Source organism: Hipposideros armiger, unplaced genomic scaffold (assembly GCF_001890085.2).
Source record: "Hipposideros armiger isolate ML-2016 unplaced genomic scaffold, ASM189008v1 scaffold_915, whole genome shotgun sequence".
In the NCBI taxonomy this organism is placed as follows: domain Eukaryota; kingdom Metazoa; phylum Chordata; class Mammalia; order Chiroptera; family Hipposideridae; genus Hipposideros; species Hipposideros armiger.
Window position 1 is genome coordinate 524071 of NW_017732265.1, and position 7549 is coordinate 531619.

Sequence of the window (7549 nt, forward strand, 5' to 3'; positions counted from 1 at the left end):
TTAAAACGTTCTTTTTAGGAACTTGATTTCTTAAAAAAAAGATGTCAACCTACATATATATATTTGTAATTTCTCTCTTCAAAATGTTGATTGAAAGATGTGTAGTTGCACGAATTCCTAAGTTTTGAAGCATGGCTGTACGTGCACGCTTTGTGTGTGTGTGTGCAAGCGTGAATGCTCAGAGGTTTACTTAGAGAATCAAAAGCCAAAGCTGACTGTTTCCAAATGGCTTTCTCCAATGTTCTCTAAGTCTTTAAGACCATTCAAAAGAGCATTTGACTTATACACTACACGTAAAAAACAAGCTCCTTCTATGAGCCTGCACCCATCTTTCGAGGTCACTTGAAACACATCCAACCATATTATGAAGAAATGGTAACTCACCATGTCAAGAATCTTGGATAAATTTTCTTAAGGGGAAACATGATCCAAAATTTGTACTTTTTATCATCAGAGGGATACATTTCTATATACCTCAAACTGGGTAATATTTATACTTTGGTTTTGACTTTGAACATACGTTTAGAAACAAAAGTCCTTCATCATGTGGCTCCATGCCCTACCATCCCAGGAGTGGGAGAAGTTGGAGGATTCGGGAGAAGGTGGAACAGATACAAGACTCTCTGCTGCTCAATACTAATGAGGTAAGGCAGCCGACTGGAGACAACACATGTGAGCTGCAAAATGTCTGTTGCTTCACTTCTGCCTTCCAAATCTTGCACAGAATTCTCACTTACGGCCACCCAAACTGGAAACATAGGAAGAAGGAAATTCTAGGGTATGTATTTCAGCCTAACCAAGTTGACACATCACATAGCCACCACTTATCACAAACCATTTTCTTTAGCTAAAGCTCAAACTCTTTAGCATATTATATGAGACTTTTCAAAATTCTCTAGCCTTACTTTATACCACTATTACACCCCTACCAAACTATATCCCACATCAGGGCTCACCAACTTTTTCCGTAAATATTAAATGTTAAATAATAAATATTTTAGACTTTGTGGGTCATATATGGCCTCTGTCATGTCATGTTTTATTAGTTAGTTAACAACCTTTAAACCATTTTTAGCTCATGACCCTATAGTAAAATGTTGCAGGCCAGATTTGGTCTGTGGGCTATAGTTTACAATCCTGTCTTATCCCATTCTACAATATAGAAACTTAAAATTTAATGCATTGTCCTCAATTTATAACATACTTCTAATAAATAAATCCATCTCACTTTATACAGGTCTTTCTTTATGAAATATATTTCTCAACTTTCTGTAGCTATAAAACTCTTACTCATCTACACTCCTCAGATGAAATGTGTTTATTCCTAGGAATATATTCCCAAACTCCTAAGAGTAAGTTGTTTTCATTCCCCCCAAAGGAACTTTGTACACAACTCTAGAATGATGCCTTATAATTACTTATTTCTCACGCCTATCTTCTTAATTGTACTATGAGTTCTGCAAAATCATTGCCAACATTTTCTGTACTTCAATTTGCCAGTGGCTAGAACAGGTAAACATAGAATGGGCTCGTACTTGAAATAACTAGAATTGTAACCACATTTGTATCCACGCTGCCTCTTTCCACAAAGAATTTGAGGTAAGTTGCAGCAAAAGTATGAAAAACAATTAAATAGAAATAGAAATGTAAAACAAAATATTAATAAATGTAAAAACAGAACCTTAGAAAAGGAGGCTACTGCAGTACTAAACCACATATCAACATAGTTGTTGTGGTGAGTTTCAAATTTGGATCTAAGCTTTTTGGGGAGCAAGAACAGAAACACAATTTGTTATATTGTTTTGTTTATAAAACAGAATGAAGCAGCATAGAAATTTGCTCATGAGAAACATTTAATTTCTCACTATGGAAGCCTAAAAAAATCTCAAGAACAGCTTTATTTAAGAAATTCTAGATGAATGATATGAAGAATAGTGTCCTCCACACTTTTATAGCAAATGCTATAGTGAACTGTATGTAGCTAAAATGTGAGTTTGAGGAGGATAACCTTCATATGGAATCAGATGGAATCAGGTGTGTTGAATAATCTTCCTTTACTGTTTTGGAGTAATTTTCTTACCCACACAGACAGTACATGGGCAACTAGACAAGTGCAGACCTATGGGCTGCTTTGAAGGAGAAAAAAATATGGCAGACTAGAAAAGAGGACTCCTTTTTCACACCCTGCCCAAAAGAAGAATTTGTAAGAAAAAAATGGCAGAGTTTTGCAATTCTTTACCCTATGATCACTCCTATGTGACAGAGTAGGTAAGGAGGAAAGATAAAGAAAATTGGCTAATATTGTTACTTCAGTACTGTTGCTTCAGTACTGAGTGGTAGTGAAAGTTTTCTTGAGGAAAACATGAGGACAAGATAACAGGGGTCCACCCAGCTAGCTGTTGTTACAGGAAATGATACCCAATGAAAGGAATTGTGCTAGGAGCTGTTATCATGGTTGGTAGTTGTAGCCCCCTAGTGGTCATATTGATGCAAGACTACCACAGCACATTAAATTGCTTAACCCTAAAATATCTTTTCTACAAGCGACCTTTCTCAGTTGGAGTTTGGATAGAAACCAGGGAAGAGACAATTTTCTATGATGTTCCTGTGACAGAAAAGCTGACATTTTATGGCACTTCTACATTTCTGATTTAATAGTTCAATGACGAATTTTAAAATGGATGACTACTGGGCCGGCTGAGTGCTCAGCTGGTTAAGAGCTCACTTGGGAGCACCAGCTCTGAGCAGCAGGGCTGCGGTTCAGATCCCGCATGGGCCAGTGACGCTGCGCCCTCTACAGCTAAAATGGTGAACAACAGCTCGACCTGGAGCTGGGCTGCCATGAGTCGCCAGCGAAGGAGTAGGCTGCAGCGGGGCTGCAGTGGGCTGCCGTGAGCTACGTGAGTGGCTGGCAGCTGGTATGGGCTGCCGGGAGCCACTGTGGACGGCCGACCAATGACCGGTGACCGATTACCTTACCCAGAAAGAGCGCAATGATCATATCAACATGGGCCAGTGAAGTGACGTCCTCCACAACTAGACTGAAGAACCAAACAGCAATTTGTCTACCTGTCTGTTCCCCTTCCCCAATTCCCCAACGCTGTTCCCCTCCCCCTAATTCCCCAATAAAATCTTTTTAAAAAATAAATAAATAAAATGGATGACTACTTATTTACCATATCTCTCCATGTCTGTCATTTATAACATTTTATCTATTCAGCTACCAGCACAGTCTCTGCTTACAGCCTCTATCAGTTTCTAATAGACACTGGTCTTGATGTGGTTTCTATTAATGCCACTACCAGGCCCACACCTCTTCAGCTCTTCAGTTCTTCATGCTTGTTTCTCCTGCCGGTGTCACTTTTCCCACTCTTTCTGGTTTACAGATAAAATAGTTGGATTTTTTTACACTTTATAAAATAGAGTGTATGTTTCCTTTTTATATGATCATCAGATCTATCACACATACCGTATTTCCCCATGTATAAGACACACCCTTTTCAAAAAATTTGGGGTCTAAAAACTGGGTGTGTCTTATACAATGGTTGTAGATATTTTTACTTGCATTTCCCATTTTTTCATGCTTGTTTTTGTGCTCATTTTTGTAGACTTTTTTACTTGCATTTCCCGCTTTTTCGTGCTTGTTGTCTTTGCACTCATTGTTTTGCACTTGTTACCGGTATATTACGGTAGGTTACGCTTTGCCACGTTCTGCCCAGAAATGGCTCAGAAAAGATTTTTGTACCGTGCTGAATTCAAGTTAAAAGTGATCCAGCTTGCAAAAGTAAATGGAAATCATGCTGCTGAATGTAAGTTTGGTCCTCCTCCAACCGAGAAAACAATCCGAGACTGGCTATGGGAAGAAGAAACCCTACTGAAAACGCCACGGCAGAAGAAGGCCATGAGAGGCAATATATGAAGACAGTGATTCGTCATCAGACACAGATGAGGACAAGCTAATGGTAAGGAGATTTGACAGTGATAAGGAGTTGNTGAAGCACCCACTGTATTTCCCCACCACTGTGCTAAAATATAGTTCAGGTGTTTGGCTTAGAATGAGGGATGGCAGGGGTGAAAGTTGAGTTCAAGCATTATCTTTGCAAAGTACTACTTCAGGTGAGGTATTTAAGGGGTTTCTAGGAAAGGAATTCTCTCTTTTGTAAAGGAGCAGGGACTTTTTTTCAGCACAGAAAGTTGAGAGAAATTTAGTGGTTGAAGTTCCACAGAATCATCCACCAAAATGTCCTCATCCTGATCTCAGAATCTTACTCTTTCTATAAAGATCTTAAACAAGAAGAAGCAGAATAGAAAATGACTCCTGTTTAGGCTATGGATTCATCTTCTTTGCAATTCTGCCTCCTTCATACTTAGATCCTAGCCTGATAGTCTGTCTTGTGACTGTAAGAGATGATGTTCTCCTTAAACTGCCATAGAGACACACTACTTTTCAGTTGATGGTTATATAATTTAGCCTATAATTTTCTTTTGTCAATGATCCCAGTGTCAGTCTCTCCATATTTGTAATATATATTTCCTCTATACATCCCAAGTATGAAAGTCACAGTGTAACATAAGTCTTACCTTCTATTTTTCCTTCTTCCCTATCCATCAAAGGTGAGAATTATAAGAATTGTGAACCTGGTGTGCATCCCAGAGTTTTTCAGCACTCTACTCAACACCAGCAAGTTTCTTACTATCATATGACTGATTAGTGATCACCCACAAAATTTCAGCTTTCTAGGCAACTCTGGATATCACTGTCTTTGCCTGAGTTTCCCAACAAAACAAAGCCTAATATGGAAGTTTAAATGTACATAATTTATTGGGGGAGTATAACACAGGAGGTGGAAATAAGGAGTGGGGGGAAAAAAGCAAAATAGTTGAGCAAATCTGAAATGGCACACAAAAGTGGTTGACCGAGGGAAAGGTAAATAATAAAATAAAATGTACAGTTTGGTAAACTGTGATCAATGCTATGGAACAAAAATATGGCAGGAAGCAGGGATAGAGATCAAAAAGGGTGAGTCAATTTTAAATAGAATATCAGGGAGGGTCAGAGAGGGGAAATGTGGCCACATCACGTAGGGCTTTGAAGTGCATTATAAGAAATTTGTGTCTAAGTGAGACAGGAAGCTTTGGGAGCATTTTGAGAGGAGACCTAGCGTATCCTGAATTATGTTTTTAAAAACTGGTTTTGTCTGCAGTCTGGAGAACAGACTATGGGGAAAGAGCTGAAGCAGGAAAATATATTGAGGCTATCACAGTAATCTGGTGAGAGAAAAAATGTCTTGGTAGTGGTACAAGGTAGTGTACAAGATGGTAGTGGTGGAGACAGTAAGAAGTCATCAAATAGTGGATATATTTGAAAGGCAGACCCAAGATGATTTGCTATGTGGGTTCTAAGATGATGGACTTGAACAATCCAAAGGATTGAAATGGGAAAGAACATCTATTATATTTATTATGCTTAATTTACTCCCTACATAATTAGTATTATTACCACCATTTTCTCAACGAGGAAACAGGTTCAAGAGAAGTTAAGTGGACTGTCCAAGGCCAACGCATAAAGGGAAGAGCTGTCACTTGAAAACATGTTTACTTGTCTCCAAGCCAGATGCTTTTCTCTCTTATATTACAATTCCTTTTCAAATATCATTTCTGGAAATGTGACAAAAGTAACTATTCTGGGTCTCATAGAATTGAATTAGAACCCTTACATCACTTGCAGGATTTGGGAAGATATGGAATTGCAAAATATGGATTAAGTGACTTCAACTGCGATGAGGAGACCTTCCAATTATTTTGAAGTTATGGCAGTTGAAGTGCGAAACTCTAAGAATAGTGACTTAAATCACCATCTTCACAACCCAAATTACCCAAACCAAGGAGTAGCTCCATGGCTATTGGAGGCCTAGAGAAGCTGGGTAGCGGTCAACTCATATTGCCCATCAACAGAAGAGAATGCCTCATACTTCATACTTTAAGCAACAAATGTTATTCTTTAACAAAATATGACATCTTAATGAGCAATCATCTTGAAATAAAAGAGAACTACTTTGGGAGTATCAACACTCAATTCATTGGTTTGGCAGGAGGGCAGGAAAGAAGTAATCCCATTGTCTGAAAAATAGATCTGTGGAAGCTGTACATTCTGCCTTTTCTCATGGAATTCATCTAGATTCAGAGCTCTCACTAACCTCCAAAGGAACTCTAACCTTAGATCGACAACCCTAAGAATGAAGAATTACAGGAAAATTTGCCTACCTCCACCACACTGAGAATGTGTAGAGATAAAAAACATGGTAAATGCCTTTACTTTGGGTTTTTAATTCTCAGTAACCTTAAGAATTCCACAGATATAAATGTGAAAATAACATAATGACCGATATCAAATTTGGTGAAATAATGCCACCTTAAACTCTTCTAAGAGTGAAAAGGGAACTTTGATTAGTGCATTTTAAATAAAAATTTTACATCTCAATGATTAGTAATTGATTTGCAGATTTAATCCACTGAGTCATTAAACCATAAGCAAGTGTCTTAGTGTATTAAAACATATCCTGTAGTATTAGATATTTGCTAAGGTAAAAACAATTCTAATGCATGTTGAAAATTCCAACCTTTGATAGAATTTTTAGTCTAAATCTACAATATTGTTGCTTAGCCTCATTTATACTTGTGAAAAAGGGAGTGATTAATTATTTTAAAGTGGGGCAAAAAATAAAATAGGACAACACATATAGACTGTTGTAACTAGGTAAAATTTGGAAATTTTCAAGTCTGTTAATTTAATACACACTTGCTATGTATGCTGTACACAATTTATAAGCCTCAACACAAAGCTGCAAAATAACTTACAATAATAAGAGCTATACATTCAAAAGTATTCGGCAAATATTTTTAACATAATGTGCATAACAAAGTACTATATAAATACACATATAAAAAACAAAAGGATCTTTTCTTTAAGCATCTGATAGTTGAAAATGAAGACAGGTACATAAATAATTAAAATTCTAGGATGAAATTGGCATGGGCTATTAAAGAGATGTAGATAAAATGCTAAAGGATTTCATAGGAGATTATACTTCCAGCTATGAAAAGGACAGGCACCAATCTAAAGCTAAAGACTTGTTATCCGGTGACTAGAAGTAAATTAAGTAATTAAGCAACATATAAAGTAAAATCTTGGCAATGCAAAAAGAAATCCTTCATTAATAACTCACTTGAGATGCTGAGGAGAAAGCATGACAACATCCACTCTACATTTCCTTTCCTTCCTAAAAGGAAATCCAAATAACATGATATAGCTTTTATGTTATGATTCAGTGTCCTCATTATAGCTGTTATTCTTGCACACTCCAGTGGAGCGTTATATAATGGTTCAGCTGAAAATGGTTTTGTCCATGAGGTTAAAAGTATAGCAGCCACAATGAAAATTAGAACTTGATTTCTTAAAACGTTCTTTTTAGGAACTTGATTTCTTAAAAAAAAGATGTCAACCTACATATATATATTTGTAATTTCTCTCTTCAAAATGTTGATTGAA